Below are 21,740 nucleotides of genomic sequence, written 5' to 3' on the forward strand. Positions count from 1 at the left end.
GAACAACAAAATTCTTAAAATTCTGGGATGGAAAAGTCTTAATTATAAACCAAACATTTTTCCATTTTAATGAATTCCTAATCTGGATCAACATCTCATTTGTACTTTATAATAACATCTATGTTCTGACTTAAGGAGGTTCTGGTCCAGGGATTTCCCAGGTTATAGATCAGTGTCAAATCAGTATGTGTATGGATGAGCCATTCAACTCCCAAGTTCTCAGATTCTTGGCCTTTGCAGCCTCAGTGAACCCTCCTTCCCCCATAACTTCCCCTGCCACACAAACATCATTTCAATCACCATACCCATAGCTACTTCTTGGACCTTGATTACCTCTATCCCCTAACTTTAACTACTCCATCCCTTAATTTTAAACTCCCACATTTGTCTTTATTTTGTCCAAAGTTTAATAGTGAGTGTTAGGTCTGTCTATTTTGTTTACCACTGTATTATATATAATTTATCTTTCAGAGCCTCGCTTCTTGATATTATATTCTATATTCTATATTTGTTTATCATCTCTCATTCCCCTTGTACTATAAAATACATGGGGTCCTGAACCTTGTTTTAATCATTGCTGTGTCCCTAACATCTAGTAAAGTACCCAAGTTATCACATGTGCTCAGTAAATATTAGTTGAATGAATAAATAAAAGAGTGCCACATCAACATAGCACCCTGAACATGACCTGTGGTTAACAAATATGCATCGCATAAGTGAATAATGAATAATAACAGCCGATACTTATTGAGTGTTTAAACTGTGCTGGCTAATTCTAATTGCTGTAACTGGTTTAATCTCATTTTATCTTCAAAATTCCCTGTGGAGTATATGGTATTATTATTGCCATTTTATGGATGAACAAACTTAATTATGCAAACATACAAATAAGCCAAAATAAACTTAGACACTGTGTAATTTCAACTAAGGCATAAAGAAAAGAGGGGAAAAAACCTGAAGATTCCCACAGCTTCCCATAATGTAGGAGTGGGCTAATGCCTACCCAGGACAGTGGAATGTGGGTACCTTAATTCCATCCCCAGCAAAAAATTTCTGTACCTCAATCTTTTAAAAATAATGGTCACTGTAATGTATCCAAGTCTTTTTTGAGAAGCAGTTAGGACAAATGCATAGTCTGTTTCCATGGCCAAATATCTCCAGCATGGTTGGATGCCACTCACGAAGAAGAAAGGACAAAGATTCACAGTTCTGAGGTATCTATTCTTAAGTATTCTGTCCTCTAACCCATTCCCTTTTCCCAAAGCAGAAGTGCATTTAATGCTTTAGACCACCAGAACTAGTGAATGAGAACTAATGTCAACTAGTACAACCTCTAAGCAGTGAACTATTTCTAAGATGACTGGGCCCCATTCACATACTTCTTGTAAGATTACATTTACCACTTTCTTTTTAAAGCATCTCATACTTACTGAGAACAGAATCTTTGCCATCTGCAGTAGTACAGTTTTGATCCATATTGAGGATTTTTCCTAGGACTTTCTCTTTAGTATTTTGGTTGGGGATAGTTTATGCTAATGATAAAAGGAATGAAAAGTTCTTTTTTGGTTTCGTCCTCACTTCCACTGGAAAAGTAATCACTGACATTCAATAGCTTAGAGGAAAATTAACCTTACCACTGAATTAAACTTCATGATGTGTGAATTTTAATTAGGTGAGTTTTTCAATTGCTCCTATAACAAGCTAAGTTGTCAAATAAAAATAAACTGAACCGTGGAGAAAGGAATTGATGTCAAAGATCTCATTAAAAGGTAAAACAAAGTAAAACACATTGTAGCTGGAATGATTAGGACTTGAGTGGTTGACAGTACAGAAGCGGCAGTAGATTTTGAAACTTTTATAGGTTAACTTACAAGAGTCATAAAGATTCCAGTTTGTATAGAAAGAAGGTCAAGAAGAATATAATGCCACTGCAGGGTACAGTCAAATCTTATCTCTCCAGGACCACCCATCAATGAGGAAAGAAATTAGACATGAGCCATACAAAAGTCAAAAACAAAATTAATTTAGGCATTTTGGGGGATAAAACATACACAAACACATCATTCACTTTTTAACTCCATAGAAAACATAAAGCTCTATTCAACAAGAAGTAATATATATGCATCAATCCCATGCTTTTTATTGGTAGAGTGACCAGGACAAGTCTGAAGAGATGTGTTGCCTTACTTAACAAAGGCCCCTCCTTCTTCCTACCATCTATTAACGTCTTCTCCTATTTTATTGTTTGTTAGTCAATTCATTAGGTGACAGGTGTCTCCATAATTCATGGCTCCTTCTCTTCTAATTGCAAAAAACAAAAACAAAAACAAAAACAAAATGCATGCATAAACCTTTGACCATATGGCTCCCACTAGACTACATTCTAGCTCTGTCATTTCCTTTTCAACCAAGCTCCTTGAGAATAAAACTAACCCTAATTCTATCCTCAAAACACTGTAATCCACCTTCTGTCCCTGTAACTTCTTCCCAACTACTCTCAAAATTCCACTAATGGTTTCTGTCTGCAAATCCAAAGAGCAATTTTTAGTTTCTATCTATTTGATTTCTTTTGCAACATTTGTCATCATCTCCTACTCATTCCCTGGGTTTTTGAAAGACCGATTTTCCACTCACATTTCTATCTACTTCTCCTCCATCTCTTCCATTGACTCCTCTTCTTCTCCTCTATACACTGAAACAGTATGCAGTCAAGGATTCTATCCTTTCCTCTTTGAAGCCTGATTCCCAGATATTTATACCTCAGGTCCCAGAAATCTATATCCAGCAGCCCAATTAACATGACCCATTGTGATTTTCCATAGACTTTTAAATTTAGCATGGGTCAAAAGGATTTTATCAACCCCTCTACAAATATTTCCTCCTCCTCCATCTCTACCTAAGCAAATGATCCTGCAATGCCCTTAGGCACCAGAGTCGGAAGTCTGGGAGGAGCCTGCTCCCTTATTGTCTTTTACATTTTCATGTCAGTTCAGCATAGCTTTTTTTTTCTTTCTACATCTCATCAATACTCTTCAATAAATTCCCACATCTAATACCATCTACCTTAGTTTTGACTTTTATAACTTACCTTGTGAATTGTATCCGTAGTCTATATATGTCTTCCTGTCACCAGTATAATCTTTCTCCTTTCTATTGTCTCTCTGCTTCCACATTGTTGTTTCTCAAAAGCATATCTAAGCATTTCTTCCATCTGAATTTCTGTAACATCTAAATATCTTTCCCTTAACACCCAAAGACTTTACGAGAGTCTTGTGGGTTAAGGTAAAGCAATTAGACTGTATTTGAAGTGCAGTGAGACCCACTGAAAAGTTTCATTCAGGCGGGTGTAATAATTTGATTGACACTTTGATAAAATCACTCTAGTTGTAGGGAGTGAATTATTAGGTGGAAAAGATTAGAAGTGGGGACATCATTTAAGAAGGTTGGCAGTCAAGGTGATGGTGGCATGCACTAGTGTATGAATTGTTGAGACGGAGAGGTGAACAAATTCAAGAAATTCTATGGAGATAAAGGCAAAGGGTCTTGCTTTTGGGTTTGACGTACAGAGTAAGAAAATGAGAAGACTCAGGAATAAATGGCTCCAAGTTTTACGCTAAAGCAAGTTATCAGATAATTGTGCTGATTACTCAATTTGAGAAAAAAGACTGTGACAGGAAGTTTTGGTGGATGAGGGTGTGGGGATTGGAGAGAATCAGGTGATCTGTTTTAAGACATTAAAATTTGAAATTCCTGTTAGACAGTTCTATGGACTGAACTATGTCCTCCCACCCTATCCATATGGTGAAGGCCTAACTCCCAATAGGACTATATTGGAGATAGGGACTTTCAGAAGATAATTAAAGGATGTCATAAAGGTGGAGGTGATCTATAAAACTGGTGTCCTTTTAAATTCTCTTTCTTCTTCCCTCTTCCCCTCTCCCTTCTCTCTCTCCCCTCTTCCCTCCCTCCTTCTCAACAGCAAGGCTTCCTGAAGACAGCAAGCCAGGAAGAGAATTCTCACCTGAAACTGAACTTTGATCTTTGGCTTTCCAGCTTCCAGAACTGTAAGAAAATAAATTTCTGTTGTTTAAACTGCCTATTCCATGATATTTTGTTATAGCAGCCTGAGCTGACTAAAGAAACATCTTGGTGAGATAATAGTTTGATATATTTCCGGATGTTTACTTTTCTCCTCTCCCAAGCTCTATTCACACAGCCATGCTATTCTGTACTCAAGCGAATTAAAGTAAGGATCGAACTGTAGAATCTAGAGAAAAGAGGGAGACTTCTTGGTTTTGGATCCTTTTAAAACATGAAAAGATTCCTAGCATGGATAAAAATGATTGGGAGAGATATACTTAGGCAGGTCAGGACTTTGCTCTACCATGCCCTCGCCCACCCCTGCAATCCTCTTCCCTTTCCCAGCACTCAGAAAAAAAGAGATTCTCTGAGATGAAGAAGAACAAAAGATGGCAGTGATGAGAGTAGAGAGGTTGGTAGTACAGGTCAAGAGGGCTAGACATAAATGGGCCACATGGACAGGAAAGGGGACTAGCTTAGCAAAGGGCCACAGTGAGGAGCATTGTTAACTACCTAGGAACCATGTGGAAGTCATCATCTGATGTCTGCCCTGGCCTACTTTTTATGCAATCACTGTCCATCCCTTGTGCCCAGAGGTTATGCAAGCTGCTCTTTTCATCAATGTCTAATAAAGGCATCTCTTCAATAGCTTCTGGCACGTCTCCCAGCCACTGCTCAGCAGGAGTGACACCTGTTGGTGCTTCAGATTTTGCTTGACTCTTCTCTGACTTACCCCATATGGACAAGTACACAAATCATTTCTCAATATCCCAGTGACTCACAGTACTTGAGAAAGCCCTAGATAGTTAGTGGGGGAGATGGTGGTCTTGAAGAGAGACTCCCACACCTGTAGTGAGTAGAACAGAATGCCAAATGAGGCCACTTCATGATACTTCCCAAACTGAGACAGTGATGAAATATATTCAAGTAGGTAGTTGGATATGATTCTGAAGCTCAAAGGAGTCACAACACAACAGAGAAATATAAAACCATGGAAATAGATGAGATCACATAATGAGAAAGTTCAGCCAAACAAAAAGGGAGAGCCAAGTCCTGAAAAATAACAATCATTAGAGAGAACACCAAAGAACAATGAAAGAAGGAATGGCCAGTGTGGTAGAAAAATAATCAAGAGAACAGATACAGAGGTCAAGGCCAAGGAGGTCTCTGATAAGGGCCTAGATGTCATATTGTAGGTTGCTGACAGGTCTAGTAAGATGAGGACAGAAAAAGAGTTTATTGGCTTCCATGACCTAAAGATCAGCATCAAGGAAGGTATGGGAACAGAACCAGACTGGAGGACTGGTGAAGTGAAGAAGAGTTGAGGAGGTATAGGCAGAGTGTGTAGACAATTGTTTATATAAATTTGGATGTGATAAGGGGCAAAAAAAAAATGGGTTAGTAGAGAGAGTGCTTAAAAAACAAGCTTCCTTTTTTTCTCCTCCATCTTTTGGTTTTTCAACATGGGAGATATTGCAAGATGTTTAAGCTGGTGGAAATGCCCCAGCAGAGATGGAGTGATTAACTAAGTAGAAGAGAGAAACAATAGTAGAGATAAAGTTCTACATAAGGCAAAAGTACATAAGTACATAAATTTCTACATAAGGCACTGACCTTTGATTAAAGAAGGGACACTTCTTCCAACACAGCAGGAAAGAGGAAGGCAGAGTGCAGATGCAGGTAGCTGGTAAGTTTGGTGGTGAGAAGATGAGGGAATTATTCTAAAGTCTTCTATTTGTTAAAAAAAAAAGTGAGGTAAGATTATCAACTAAGAGTGCATATTTAAAAGGTGGGAGAAGAGGGAGGTTTAAAGAGAGAAGAGAAACTGATAAGAGTTGTCTTAAAGAATTCCAAATTGAGCCTAAGGAAGGATGGATATTTTTTTTCAGGTATGTGGTGGAGGGAGAAATGCAAAGAATCTGAGGATATTTTGACTATACTGAGAAGATTAGTCTTCTCCGAGAGAACACTGCCTCCCATGCATGCTTTGAGCATTTTTATTATCACCTGGAACTGTGATTGCTGGTTATGTGCATGCTTTGTTATTAGACCATGAGAACATGTTGAATAGTCTATATTTCACCTCAAAATCAGTTGGCACTAAAATGTTTGCTGAAGGAGTTCATAGAAAAACCTTACGAGATAACATCAATATAGAAAAAGCCATTCGACTCTTTTAAATTTCACAAGATATAGACTGGACTTCAGCACCTGGGTTGCCATGAAGATGGGAAGCATAACCCTAAACCTGGAATGATCAAACCCTAAGTGAAGAAATGCCATCAGAGCAGAGAAAGCTGAAAAAGCCTGAGGCCAAGGAAGATCAGTGAGCCCTGAAGACTATTGCCTTCTTCAACGTGGGCAGAGGTAATGTAACATTGAGAAAACAATCCTCTGATGGTTAATGGCTACACGATCTATTTCAACATGCTAGGGTTTCAGGACTAAGGGGTGTTTTACAACCACCAAAAGAAGCTCCTTGTTGTAACTCAAGTTAAAATATGCTGAGCACAGGGTTTTTATTACAAGGGATCTTAGTAACTTACTTAGCTTGTCTGACCACAGGCAAAAATAGCTTCAGGGAGTGTTATAGAAAATTGGCCATTGGAGGGAGAATGGGGATGGGGAGAGTGAACTACAGGATAAAAACAGATCACTTCAGTAGATATTTATTTAGTACCTACTGTGTTCCAGGCACTGCATTCAGTTGTAAAACCTCAAAGTATACAGCTTATGTCAAGACAACCTGCTCCAGTTCACCAGGGGCAATGTGTTATGTTTATTGTATCCACCTCTGTGTATGTAATATATTATATTTACTTATACTCTATGTCTACTTTTCCCAGAAAACGTTCCTTAGAATACTAGAGTCCCATGAGATATTAATAAACATTCTGAGGAGAGGAGAATTTCCAAACACAAGTAAGTTTTGGAAGTATTAGGTTAAACAATGAGTTTCTTTATGGCAGGACATCTAGGAGACTTTAAAGGGCTAATAAGTGTCGATGTTTTCTAAAAAAGGGGAGGAAAATAATAATTCAGCATTGCCAGACTTACTTGATTATGGACTTTTTCCATGAAACAACTTTTAACACCTCAAAGGATTAGTGTTTCATTGCTTGTGGAATTCTAAATTGTCTAATGTGTGTTTTATATTAAATATATACAGTAGTGTGTATTATATGTTCATATGTGCTAATTATCTTCTTTTCCTATTTGAGCCCCAACTTTGAACAAATTGTGTAGATATTTTATTCATCACCATGAACCATCAGTTCATTTTAAAAAGATGTTTTCATTCTAATTTATATATTCTTATATCAACAGCAAAGAGTTATAATTATATATATTCTTAACAAGTTCATAAAAAGGACAATGGAGTAAGAAAAAAGGCCTGAGATATTTTATCTTAAACGAGAACACCAAGTCAATATTCAGGTCTCAGGAGAGATACACTTCACAATATCAACTAATCCAAGTATTTTACAATATTCAAGAATGTTAAGATTATTTCAAAGCCTTAGACACCCAACAAAATGATACTTAATGCTTTTCCTAGAAACTTTTATCCAAAAATGTCATGGTATTCCAAAAACGTTTAAGTCAATTTTACAAATAATTTTCAAAATTCCTTATGTCCACAGACACTCAGTTTGACCAAATATGGCCCTGTCCATATTTATTAATTTTCAGATTTTATCCTCCTAGATATTCCTGTGTTTCATGTGATACTAGCCATCGTCAGATGTGTAGAGCCAGATGATGTGACTGAAGACCAAGTGTGGCAATTACACAGTTAATATAAATGCATGACTCTCAAACCAAATGATTCAGGGATATACATTACATTTCATGATTGAGTTCTCTTTGGGGATTACATTTACCATATCTTTTCACTCTGGCACAATTGGCACAGACTTAAAGGCAGTTTATAATGGAAGTAATTTGGAGTCAAGAAGGGGTCAATGAGGCCCTGAAGAGTATAAAAACAGTGATACTCAGAGGACTCCAGTAGAAGGCCATTTAAACAAAAGGAAGGAAGGACAGAAAAGAGATTGTGTGCCACACATTTTAAATGCAGGGCGTTTTTAAAAATCATCATAGTGCTTAAATACCTGTACTGGTTTCCCATTATTTGCAGCATCAAGTCCAGACTTTCTCATCTGGCAAACAAAATCTTTCACCATGTATTTCTTTCATTTTCTGCCCTCGCCACACTATCCTTCTCCTTACTTTCCCTTTCCCCAGATTATACTAAGTTTCTCATTGTTCCTCAAAAACACCCACTTTCCCCATACCTTTGCACCCTGTTCCTTTAACCTGGGATTCTGTTCCTTCTCCTTGCCCCTGAAGATTCACAGAAGATCTCACCTCTCCTCTGGACATTTCCCTGACTCTCTTTGGCAGTTTATTTCTTTGTTCTTTTTCACCCACAAAACTTCAAACATTTCTTATCTATAGAACCATTTTTATTCCCACTAGACTGAATTTCTCAGAAACAGGGACAAATGACTTACTCATCTTTGTGCCTCTGCCACCTGGCCCGGGGCTTGGCCCGTGGAGGAAAGTCAACAAACGTTTAATAAGCAAATATTGAATAAATGTTTAAATGAACAACCTGAACTGAAAAATAGTCCTGATACTTTGTGTTATTTAACTATCATTTTTATTTCTTTTGAGAGAGAGAGTGTGTGTGAGGGAGTGGCAGAGGGAGAGAGAGAATCTTAAGCAGGCTTCACACCCAGAAAGAGCCCCATGGGTGGGCTCAGTCTCCCAACCATGAGATCATGACCTGAGCCAAAATCAAGAGTCAGATGCTTACCTGCTTAACCCACTGAGCCACCCAAGAGCCCCTACTTAATATGTAAACTAATACGTAAACTGAGATATAAAAAAATATTAACTTACCTGAGATCACATCATTACTTGCTACTGACACAATTTTGTCAGCAGTGTAATATTTTCCTCCCCCTACTTTAACTCTGTCTAAAATTATACTTAGTTAAAAGCCATAGAAAAGAACCTCAGCCAATTTTAGCTTTAAAATCTCTACAAACAATGTATTGACATAAATAAATTTCCAAATTCTGCATTAGCTCTCTGTAACACAAAGAATATACAAATTTATATGTAGAGACTGTTGTAGTCAGGTTGAGCTGCTGCAGCAGATATTCCATAGAGTGGGTTCTTTATAAACAAGAGAAATTTATTTCTCATAGTTCTGGAGGCTGCAAGTCCAAGATCAGCGTGCTAGCATAGTGGGGTTCTGGCGAGAGTCCTCTTTTGGATTGCAAACTGCCAACTTCTCCTCATAGCCTGACATAGCAGACAGGAAGCAAGCTATGCCTCTGGCCTGCTCTTTAAGGGCACCGATCCCATTCATGGGATCCACCCTCATGACCTAATTAGCTCCCAAAGGCCCCACCTCCAAATGCCATCACTTGGAGATTAAATTTCAACATATGCATTTTGAGGAGACACCAATATTCAGTTCATAATAGAGACCATTGTTGTTGACTTTGTTTAAATGATTCTTAACAACAGCAACGGCTTGGGGAGTGTTGCCCATCAGTGTCCCTTCCAGACAGAAATGTAAAGCCTAGAAGTACCTAGACAAATTACCTCCAGCCCCTAATGTGAGGTTCCCTAATTCTAATTCCAATGCTTTCTAATCCTTGTCTTGGAACTTCAAAAGCTGTCACATAAACACTCCTAATTTCCCTGAAAGCTCTCAGGGCTTTTTATTTTCCCCGAAATTGGGGTATTTGGGGATGGTCACATCATACCCACTCTTCTCCCATTGGTTACATGAAAGTTACAGTGTACTCCCCCTAGTTTCAGTTCTGAAAAGCCTAAAATGGTTTCAAACATTTATCTAGAGTATGTAGCGAACACTTACTCTGGTAATGGCTTAATTTGAGAATTGAGTATTTAACACAGAATAATAAGTAGAGACCATATAATGGAACAGTTAAGGCTATTGGCTGTGGAGTCAATATGTAAAGCCAATAGTCTTAACTGCGATACTATACTGACACTGTAAACCAACGTCATGCTATATGATCAGTTTTACTGTGAGCCTGGCATGTGCATAAGAAGCATAGAAATAATGAACACAGAGGTGATGATGATGTTGAAAACAACGATGCCAAAGACAATCTTCTGCACAGAGAACTAAAATTCTATCACTAAAATTGCATATGCAGTGCTTTCTCCATGGTGGATATTTAATAAATTGTTGCTTTATTTGGACTTTCTTAGACATACATTTAGGAAAAAAATAAAAAACATTTGTGGAACCTCCTAGAAGATATTTTATTTTAATGTTTACTCATTTATTTTGAGAGAGAGAGAGAGAAAGAGCTTGAGCACAGGAAGGGCAGAGAGAGGGGAGGAGAGAGAGAATCCCAAGTAGGCTCCACGCTGTCAGCACAGAGCCAGATGCAGGGCTGGAACTCATGAACTGTGAGATCATGATCTGAGCTGAAACTAAGAGTCAGACGCTTAACTGACTGAGCCACCCAGGTGCACCCAGAAGATATTTTATAGTAAAGACTTTGAAGGACAAAATAAACTTTTCTATTTTATTTCAAACTCCAAAAGGTCAATGACAATTCTGGACATACAGTCAATGCTCAAGGGTTAAGTGTATGAAATGTTGAGTAGTAAATACATGTCAAAATACTTTGCCCTAGACAGAGCGAGGGGAGTAGTACATCCTGTCTCACATTTTCTTATATAATTAGTCTTTTATATTTGTGAAATTAATATTTTTTGGTTTTTTACAACTTGCCAACAACTATATCATAATTTGATTTTGGTTTTGGCACAAATTACAACTGAATATACCATGGGGGTTGGTTCACTAGAGGTAGCCTAACCTGCTAGCAAGCATCCACTTTTCAATGTATTTAATTATTTTTTCATTTTGACTGTACATGGGGAAACTTCTGAAATCATGAAATTCATTTCTTGGAAAAATACCCTTGCAAGTAAAGTCAACCTTTTCTTGTTGTGATGGGAAGGAAGTCATTGCCCAAGGATGATATTGAGTAAAGCAACTGGATGTGAGAAAACATATCCCGGTAAGACAGGAAGGAGTTCAGGATAGTGCTAGCACGTTTTCTTCTACACATGCACACTTCACTAGTTCCTTTTTGCTGCAGTATACTGTTAATGATTACATATGAAATATATGTTTTAGATAAATTATTAGGATAAATAGCAAATTTGCTGATGCCTCTATGACGAGAATGACTCTACCATGTTTTCTATTAGAAAAAAGGACAAATAATTTGTAAAATTATGTCAATAGGTGCTTTAGCTTGTGTAAAATTATGAGTGAAAAAATAGTAAATATTGTAAAGATGTTAGATTATAAGAACATATCCCACAACTGTGTGGGACTCAACATCAATTTTATTTAGGAAAAGTCAAGAGGCTGTAGAAACATTATCTCTCTAAAGCTATAGTTGGTATATTATTAGTTCAGGTACAGAAATAATTTTTATCATGCAGCAATATTTTTTTTTAATTTGAAGGACCATATAACTTTATATAATGTGAAGTAAACTGGAAAGGCAGCATCTTTAGACCATAACCTCATACATATGTTATCCTCCCAAGCTAAAGAAACACATAAAGAAGGTTAAAATAACATTCAGCCCCAAATGAAACTAGTTTGAAGAAATTGCCTTAGTGAGAATACCTAGGGGAGAGAGAACATAAGTTTTCAGGTGGCCCAAACCAAACTGACCTCAACTTTAGGGCCGTGCAGTTGACAGGGTATTTAAACCAGGCTTATTTACCATTCCACAAAATGCAGGGTACCAAGAGGCCATATTTCTTTGGCAGACATATATGAAAGCGTAGGTCATGGTAGATCTCTTTTGAGACTGCTTTAATAAATGTTTTAGCCAAAAGTATAAAAATATATTGCTTCCCATAACTGTGAATTTAAGGTTCTGCCAACAATACACCAAATATGCACAAGCTCTTCCATTTTTATGATAGAGTGTCAGTTAATATGGTTTTGCCTTCCCCTAGTATGACTCTCTCCTAGCCTTCCAAACCAAGGTACGATGACATAAACACTATGGAAAAAATCTAAGCACTGATGCCAATGTTTGGAAGAATGAAAACATTTTTCTATTACCACATTGCTAAATGATTGATTAGCATTAAGCCATTAGTGGGTGAGGTGAAATCTAAAAAGAGAATGTTTTAGAAAGCTATGTGGTTGGAGGTGGAGTTCCAGCCACAGATGATAGTGGCACGCCCATTATGAGAGTTGCATGGAAAGAGAATCATGAAGATTCTGTGGACTCCAATGTAGGTCATGAAGAGCTAGTTAAAAGTGCAGAAAACCAGGGAACTGGTTTCAAAGTGGCAACAATTACAATAATAAAGGATTAGAACAAGCTGTTTTGGATCTTTGAAAATATACTGAGGTTTTTTGCTAACCCATAAATTTATTAGTCATAATTAATAAATATTCCAAGAAATGCAAAAATAATTGCAAAGGGCAAAATGATAACTGTCATTCATAACATTCCTTAATAACCAATCATTTCACAAGCCATCTCCTTCCTTCCATAAAGCTCTTTGCCATTTCATCCCTCCTATTCTCTACCTCCTTAGGTAGAAGGTCCACTTATGTTTTTGTTTGCTTTTTGTTTGTTTTTTGAGATCCCTCCTGACTATGGGTCACTGCACAGAAAGTGAAATTTTGGGCAAGAGTGTGTCTTTGCTCGACCTACCTGTCTCAGTGTGGTCCTTTGATCCTTCATTGATCAGGTGTTCAACCAGTTCTCAGGTTCCTTTCAGAGGGACTTGTTCCAGATGTAGCTGTATATTTGTTGGGTACGTGGAAGGAGGTGAGGTAAAGATCTCCCTACACCGCCATCTTGAACCACCTCTCCTAGGAAGTATTTTAGCAGCATGTGTCAATATGACTACATCACCATTAACTAAAAGTTGCATTTATTTATAGCATATTTATTCCGCATTCTGATTAATCAGCATTGAAATTAAGACATTCAAAAATGTAATTCTCATTTTGGAGCCATGATCTGCTCCCGTTTACATCCACAGTGGCTGTCAATCAGAATTGTATATATGAGCTAAAGAAAAGGTCATGGCCTCATGAGTTTCTAAATACTTGGAAAATAAATTATGTTGATGAAAAATCATTTAAAAAGTTTAAACTCCCAGTTTGATAAATATAAAATGTTAACTAAAAAAAATAGTAGCTATTTTTGAGAACTTATCTTGTGCCAGCCACAGATCTAAGTGATATATATATACTTTATCTTCATTTAACCCTCTCAACAACCCATTTTGATCCTATTTTACAGATGAGGAAATGGGTACATAGATGTGAAAAACCTCACCCAAAGTCACAGTAGGTAGGAACAGAGTCAGGAACTAAGGCAGTTTAACTGACTATTGAACCAGTACTGTCTTACATGAATGTTGATTTCTAAGAATTGTTTAGAATAAAATCTTCTCCTGTATATGGATCTATGGTAACATGTTATTGTGTCCATGTCAAAAAGAATATTCGATATGGCTATGGGCAATATTAAAATATAATGTAATCATTTCTAAAAATTGAATACTGTGCCAGTTATTAATACTTCTCTACTCCAAATTCACTTTTTTTGCTTGCTCTGTGAAAGTGGATCTGAAACCTCTATTTTTTTTCCTTGCCAGCTGACACTGCAGCTCTCTCAGTAGAGGACACTGGAAAGACATAGCGGAAGGAAAAAAATCTGCTCCCGGGTTTACACTTTCTCACCAGGCAGGCTCCCACCGCACAGGCTTCTTCTCCAGCGCCAGGCTCCTACAGTGCGGAATGGCCAGCAGCTACCAGCAGCCAATAGCTTTCCCGGGCACACCCTCATGTGGTACTTCAGAGTATTTCTGATGAGAAACCTCCCCGTGAACAGCCTCCCTCAGCACACCACAGGGTCGGTTTCTAGCACATTGCACAGTGTAGCAATCATGGTGACTTTTTTACCGTCCAGTGTCTATGCTCTCTCCAAGACCTGGATTGCAGTCTCAGGAGAATGGGGACTCCTCACTGAGTGTCTATCCCACGCTTAGGAGCAGTGACTACTTATATCTTCTATTCATGTATTCATTAGAGTTCTCTCCACTACTTACTAGCCAATCCCACACTTTACCAATCCCTGATATAGTTAATAATATGTTACATTTAATCTTCTCAAATGACTGTGTGGGGTTTTTTCTCTCCTAATTGAGTTCTGATAGCAAGAGATGCTTACCTCAACTGAGAAATTTTATTGACTCTACTCTTGTCAGAAGTAATTACCTACATGTATTTTATAAACTAAAAAAAGTGAACTTACTAAGAAATACAATAAAACATTGTTTCCAAAGGTGCATTTTATTTATAATTATTAATTTACTTGAAAAGTTAAATGAAATAATCATCAATTCAAGTTAAAATCTGTAATATCTTTATTTTATGAAAAGGAAGTATTTTTGTTTACTGTTTTCTTATTACAATATTTAATGCGGAGTAAATAAGGAAAGCTAGGTAGCCTATTGATCATGACTAAATATTATAAGGCATTTAAGTTAATAATTACTAATTATTTAAATTTATTCAAATAAAACCTAAATATACCAAATTTAGTAGGTATATACTATAATCATTATCAGGCTCTCCAACTTAATATATATTTAAATGCTTTTTTAAAACCATTAACCATTAGATCATTAAACATAGCCTGAGCCCATATTTCACAAAGCCTTGGGAATGTTTCAAGCCAGAAAGAAAAAATATATATATTAGTTGAGTTTAATTCTTTTCAGCCAGTTATGCCTAGGGAAATACATATTGGAATGTAGAAAGTCAGTTCTCATGTGTTTGAAGTGAAAAATTAATCAGCAAGTTTGTGGAACTTGTTAATACAGCTATTGGTAACTTCTTATATCCATAAAAGTCAAATCTAAGAGAAAGTTGGCAGAGAGCAACTGATTTTCAAACACAGTGAGTTTCATCACTGGTCTGACTTCTCAGTGACCATGACTGAAAGGCAAATGACCAGAAGTGCTTACTGAGGAGTTCACTGCCCATTGAAAACATATGACTCTTAAAACTTTTGTTTATGCACAGAAGTGTGACTTTAAGGATTGGAAAAATCTATTTTAACAAAAACTAAACTTTTCTGAAACTTAAGACCACCTTGTGCTGTGACTTTCTCAGTTCTCATAAAACAAACTAGGCTTTACTTTGTCATTACTTAAAAGGAAGACCACCAAAGAAAATCCAAGGTGCGACTACATGCAGTGATTCAATAAATAGCCCTTTTTGTGGAATCAACATTTAATATTGCCTTCAAAATAGTGTTCAAAGCTGTCCAACCACACACATAGTCTACGTGGACTGCTCTGGTTCCCTGATTTCCAGTTCAGACATTGACTTCTTGGAAATTGTGAAGTCAAGGAGCAGAAGTGGAAATTTTCTAAGATTGATTCAACTGAAGGTGCTGGAAAAGTAGCAGGCTTTGGTATACAATAGCATATGTATTCAGATGAGAAATGTATTCAGATCATTTCTGGATGGAATCTAAGCTTCCTCCCTTAGCACTGTTACCCTCGGACAATTCACTTAACATTTATGATCCTTGGTTTCTTCATCTATAAAAGAGACATAATAATTCCAACCTCAGAGTTCCTGTATGGAATAAATGAAATAATCTATGTAAAGTTTCCTACACACAGTAACTGTTAGCTTCCTTTTATCCTCATTCCTGGTAACCTGCTTTTGTCAAACACCAGTTCAAGTGTTCTGACAAGACTTAGATAACGACAAAAAGGAGGTGGAAAGGAAGATTTTGGAAGTCACGAAAATTAGGACTAAAATATGGGGAGACAAGCTGAGGAAAGTAGAGGGCAATTTAGACAGTAAAATGAATTTGTTGCTGTTCTGCTCAGATTATTATTTTTCCTTTTTATACTCTAAACTTTCTGCCATTGCATTATTTGATATCCAATAACTTTCAAGGAAAAACAAATAGAATATACCTCACCACACAATCAAAGCACAGTTTACCCAAGAAACCACAGGCTCCAGGTGTGATTATTTATATAATATGGGCATCTTCTAGGTTAATAGGCAAAGAAATTCCTGTGTGACGTGAGAGATTCTAATTATTAGAATGCTTTTATTCTGTTTTAAATTATATGACAAAGACCAGTCACGCTTTTTGTCAACATACACACAAGCATAGTTTTCAACCTTAATATTATCATTTGTATTGTTTTGCTCATTCCTTTTTCATAAAGCATTTAACACCGAAAAGAATTCACTAGTCCACCATCAACAGATAATTTTAAGACAATACAAAAAAAGAACTTTTATTTTAAAGTGAAGTCTAATAATTAAGTAGACTCAGAGAACAACATGTAGTCTATAGAAAATTTTAAAAAGAAAGAAGCCACTTGAACATGGAATTCTGAAAAGGGGTCATTTAGACACCAGAATTTTGTCTATAAAGCATGCTTCACCTAGTCCAAATATCGGTGTATAATATTTACATGGGCTTTTAAGTAGAAACTTTATGAGAATGACTTAAGGATTTATTCATGATTAAACCCATCTTCTATGAGAGTTATGTTTCTATTTTGCACTTCCATCTAAACCAACTATATAGTAGTCAACATTCTGATATTTATCTTTAGCTTTTCCTCATGAGTCTAGAGATAGACCTTGTCGGGTCCAGATCATCTTTTGTAGGCCTTGTGCTCTTGTCCAACACAGTCTGGCCTTTTCTGATACTTCTCCTTTTTAGTTCTGAACTCTTAGCAGTGTTCACAAACAGACTTATTAACCTAGTCTGGTTTTTCTTTACCTCTCAAACAACTACCTGTTCTGAGATTGCATTCTCTCTGAGAGATCAGCACTCTACAGCTCTGCTCCTCATGATTTCTTGGAGATCTTTTCTTCTTTTTTTAAGTTGGAAGACTTTGGCTGGAGAATTTTAAGGCCCTCTTGATAGGTAAAATAAAATTATGACCTTTCTAGAGTCATAATTGAAAATAGGTCCTTCCATTACTCAACCCCTTGACACTTCATGTGCAATCCATTCTACACAACATTCTTTGACAACAGTGTCAGTCCCTAAAGGTCTAATGTTGTAATGGATGATATATGTAAGATCTTAAGCCCAATATTTTGGTAAATGCCTATAAATTTTATTTTAGGCAAATTTTGATATAACACATTTTAACCATATTTATCAAAAATACATTTTGTCTGTGATTCCTTCTGATATATATTTTTAATGGCCATTAACATTCTATAAGATGTTTTAATTTTTTTAATGTTTATTTTTGAGAGACAGAGAGTACAAGAAGGTAGGAGCAGAGAGAGAGGGAGGCACAGAATTGGAAGCAGGCTCCAGGCTCTGAGTTGTCAGCACAGAGCCTGACACAGGGCTGAAACTCACAAATGGTGAGATCATGACCTGAGCCAAAGTTGGATGCTTAACTAACTGAGCCACTCAGGCACCCCTCTATTAGAAGTTTTAAACATAGGTTATCTATAAGTAAGCCATTTGAGAAATAAGGAAACCAAATGATGGTAAGTGGAAATTATTAAAATAATACATAGATCAGCTTTGCCCCGAAATTTTACTAAAATGGCTGAAATCAGTGTCTCAAACTAAATCTATATGATTTACTTTCTAACAACAGGAACTAACACTATCTCTTTAAATATATGTGTGATGAAAGCACGTTTGGAGCCAATTAAGAGACTACTTCAAAAACACTTGCTTTATGTGTACACAGAATTAAATCAATAAATATTTGAAAAAGGCAACCATAAGAGTCAAAAGATGACAAGCACCAAAAAAGTAAGAACACATGAATATTTTTCAACTATTCACAAAATTATAGAGAGGATAAAGTTTAAGAAACATGGGAGAATAACATAGTGACATATAACACACAGATGCATTGTATTTTTATTAGCAAACAAGAAATCAAGGAATAAATTCAGAATGTTACACATGACTTTTTCTTTGGCTCATTGTTTTGAAATAATTTCAACCCTACAAAAATGTTTAAAGTTAATTAAAGAATATATCCTTTACCAGAGCATGAGTGGCTCAGTTGGTTCAGCGTCCGACTCTTGATTTGGGCTCAGGTCATGATCCCAGGGTCATGACAAGCCCCATGTCGGGGTCCATGCTGAGCGTGGAGCCTGCTTAAGATTCTCTCTCTCTCCCTCAGTCCCTCTCCCCTGCTCGTGTTCCCTCTCTCCCTCTCTCTCTCTCTCTCTCAAACAGGCAAAAACAACAAAAAAACTATTTAGAAAAATATATCCTTTACCAATTTTTTAGTGTTTTACGAAATTTGTTTTATCATTCTCTGAGAAGGTATGTCCTAAGAACAAGAATATTTGCTTATATAACCATAGTACAATGATCAAATTCAGTTAAGTGTAACATTGATAAAATACTTTTATCTAATTTGACTTAATCTATAGTCTATATGCCAATTATTCCAACATCCTTTGTAATATTTTTTCCCCCTCCAGTCCACGATCCTGTCTAGGATCAAGTATTACATTTAGAAGTCATGTTCCTTTATACTCTTTTAATCTGGAAAAGTAGCTCTACTTTTTGTCGTCATTCATGACATTGACATTTTTGGAAAAGTGATATATTTTTTCCAAATATATGAGGTCATTCTGATACCACCAATTACAGTCCAGCCTCACAAGGGTCTTCCTTGACATCCCTGTTCTATATTTGTGTCTCCACAGTGAAAACCGTGGGTCCCACCATAAGCACACTTACCTATTTTCCTGATTCCATAATAAACAACAATTTTAGAATTCCTACATTCATACAACTAGAAAAAAGAAAACTAAAAGTTTAATCTTAGAGTCAAGTTACTGTATTCAAATTATTTGGATTAGTTCTTTTTATCCTTTCAATGTAGTTATGTCATTTATCTGAAATACAATTACAGTTGACCCTTGAACAACACAAGGGTTAGGGGTATGAACCCCCCATACAATTGAAAATCTGCATATTATTTTTTAGTCCCCCCAAACTTAACTACTAGCTGTTTACTGTTGACCAGAAGCCCTACTGATACATAGTCTATTAACACATATTTCATGTGTTATATATGTTATATATTGTAATTTTACAATAAAACTAGAGAAAATGTTATTAAGAGAATCATAGAAAAATACATTTGTGACAGTGTGCTCTATTTATCCAAAAAAAACCTCATGTATAAATGAAGCTGTGCAGTTCAAACCCGTGCTGTTCAAGGGTCAACTATGCTTGACATACTGTTTGCAGTCAGTTTGGTGTGTTTTTTTTTTACTCCGTTCTTGATGATATAATTTTATTTTTAAATATGTAAAATATTAATATGCTTCAAAATGCCAACACTGTACATAAAGGTCTACTCAGAGACCTATCTTCCCTCCCACATCCTTTTCACCCCATTCCTTCCTTACAGGTAACCACTTTCAAAGTTTCCTGATTTATCCTTTTATGTTTCTTTTTGAAAAAGTAAATAGATACATATTTGTTTCCTTATTCCCCATATTTCTTATACAATAGGTAACTTAATAGATTCTTTTATACTTTGCTTTTTTCACGTAATAATGCATCCTAGAAATCACTTCCTATCAGTTCATAGAGCTTCTCCTCTTTTTTTTTTTTTAACAGCTGGGTAGTATTCCATTGTGCATCTGCACATTTTTTTAACTAATCTCCTATACTTAAGCATATAATAATTTGAAATTACAAGTAATGCTATAATGAATAACTATATGCTACAGTTGTGTATAGTTGGAAGTGTATCTTCAGAGTAAATTCCTAGAAGATTAAGATTTTCTTGGGGCTCCTGGGTGGCTTGGTCGGTTAAGTGTCCGACTTCGGCTCAGGTCATGGTCTCACGGTCGTGAGTTCGAGCCCCGCGTCGGGCTCTGTGTTGACAGCTCAGAGCCTGGAGCCTGTTTCAGATTCTGTGTCTCCCTCTCTCTCTGCCCCTCCCCTGTTCATGCTCTGTCTCTCTCTGTCTCAAAAATAAATAAACGTTAAAAAAAATTAAAAAAAAAAAGATTAAGATTTTCTCTCTCCTTCTGCCCCAGTGCCTCCTAGAAGTGGGATTTTTGGACCAAAAGGTAAGAGTGTACAGTATATAGTTTTGATCAATTCTACTTTATCTAACATCAAGATCTAACCTTCTGATTTAAGTTCTCTTTATGTACCTGCTATATCTTCTCCTATACTTTTACTTCTAGCCTTTTAAAATCTCTTGTATATTTGGCATTTCTCCTATAAATGTATCGAGTTGTATTGTATCAACCAATTTGAAAATCTTTCTCTTTTCATAGATGATTTAGAGCCAGTCACAATTCACAATAACTAATGTTTTGTGCCAGTTCTAACATATTATTTTATGTTATAATTACTTGGTCACTATGGTTTATTTGCCATTTTTCTTTCTCCTTATGATTCTTCGCTATCTTTAAAATTTTGTTTGGTCTGAGAAAATTTGTATCTTTGTCCTATACGCCCAATTTTGGGTTTCAACACCCAATTTACACAAAAAGTTAATGGATATAAATAAAAAGAATGTAATCTAAATAAAAATGTTTCCGAACACTAACAAGCACTTTTATCACACATTACAAACTTAGTTTTATTTATTTATTTTTGTAATGTTTATTTATTTTTGAGAGCCAGAGAGACAGAGCACGAGTGGGGGAGGGGCAGAGAGAGAGGGAGACACAGAATCCCAAGCAGGTTCCAGGCTTCGAGCTGTCAGCACAGAGCCCTACATGAGGCTCGAACTCACAAACTGTGAGATCATGACCTGAGCTGAAGTTGGACGCTTAACAGACTGAGCCACCCAGGCACCCCATAAACTTAGTTTTCACAGGGCTTGGCAGTGTAGACCACTGTGGTAGAATATCTCAGCTGAGAAAGAATGAGGCTCAAGTCTGGCCCAGAAGATTTAAACCATGACACACATGGACCAAATTCTTCTTGAATCTTCTTGAGCTCAGTTTGCAAATAAATGACCTTAAAGGATAAGGGTTCAGGACACTTCGCATAACCTGTTTGTATAGGTAGGGTTATGATGGCTACACCTCCTTATTCCAACTTCTACTTTGCTCCCACACTGTTATTTTGATACAACTGAAAGTTCAACTCCCCAGCTAAGCCCCAGTCCCTCCTAATGAGGGAAGCGTAACACTATCCAGGCGTCTCCCAGCACAGTGATCCAAATGTCATTGCTCCACACAGTCTGATTTATATCAGCTTGGTTAAAAATCACCCACATGTTGGAAACCCCTGTGGAGAGGTGTGCACTGGCCCCAGGCCATAGCTCGCTTCTTCTTATTTTCTTCTCTCTGCCCAAAATATGTGGTTGGAGGGACCTGCTGTGTATTTGTGAAATTATCCTCATAGGGGCTCAGAGAAGAACTTTGGCCTCCTTGAAATAATTTACACCTAATTTAGTTAAAGGAGTATAAATGATGGGCCTGCTTTCTACCATCAATAAGAAGCATCACTTGCAAGACTTTTCATGCAAGGTCTGAGCACATGCAGCAAACACTTTCTATCTTCTGGGGCTAGAAAAATCTCTCA

At 36.7% G+C, this 21,740-nt stretch overlaps 1 long non-coding RNA gene across 1 annotated transcript; it reads right to left on the reverse strand.

The window, feature by feature from the left end:
• Positions 1-1,250: 1,250 nt before the first annotated feature.
• Positions 1,251-13,637, reverse strand: LOC113598477 (uncharacterized). The gene is made up of 5 exons (XR_003419105.2): positions 13,473-13,637; positions 12,840-13,000; positions 5,695-5,811; positions 4,022-4,062; positions 1,251-2,301 (listed from the first exon to the last, which is right to left on the reverse strand). It is a non-coding gene; the product is annotated as an uncharacterized LOC113598477 (long non-coding RNA).
• Between the last annotated feature and the right edge of the window lie 8,103 nt (positions 13,638-21,740).

This window comes from Acinonyx jubatus, chromosome B2 (genome assembly GCF_027475565.1).
Source record: "Acinonyx jubatus isolate Ajub_Pintada_27869175 chromosome B2, VMU_Ajub_asm_v1.0, whole genome shotgun sequence".
Lineage (NCBI taxonomy): Eukaryota > Metazoa > Chordata > Mammalia > Carnivora > Felidae > Acinonyx > Acinonyx jubatus.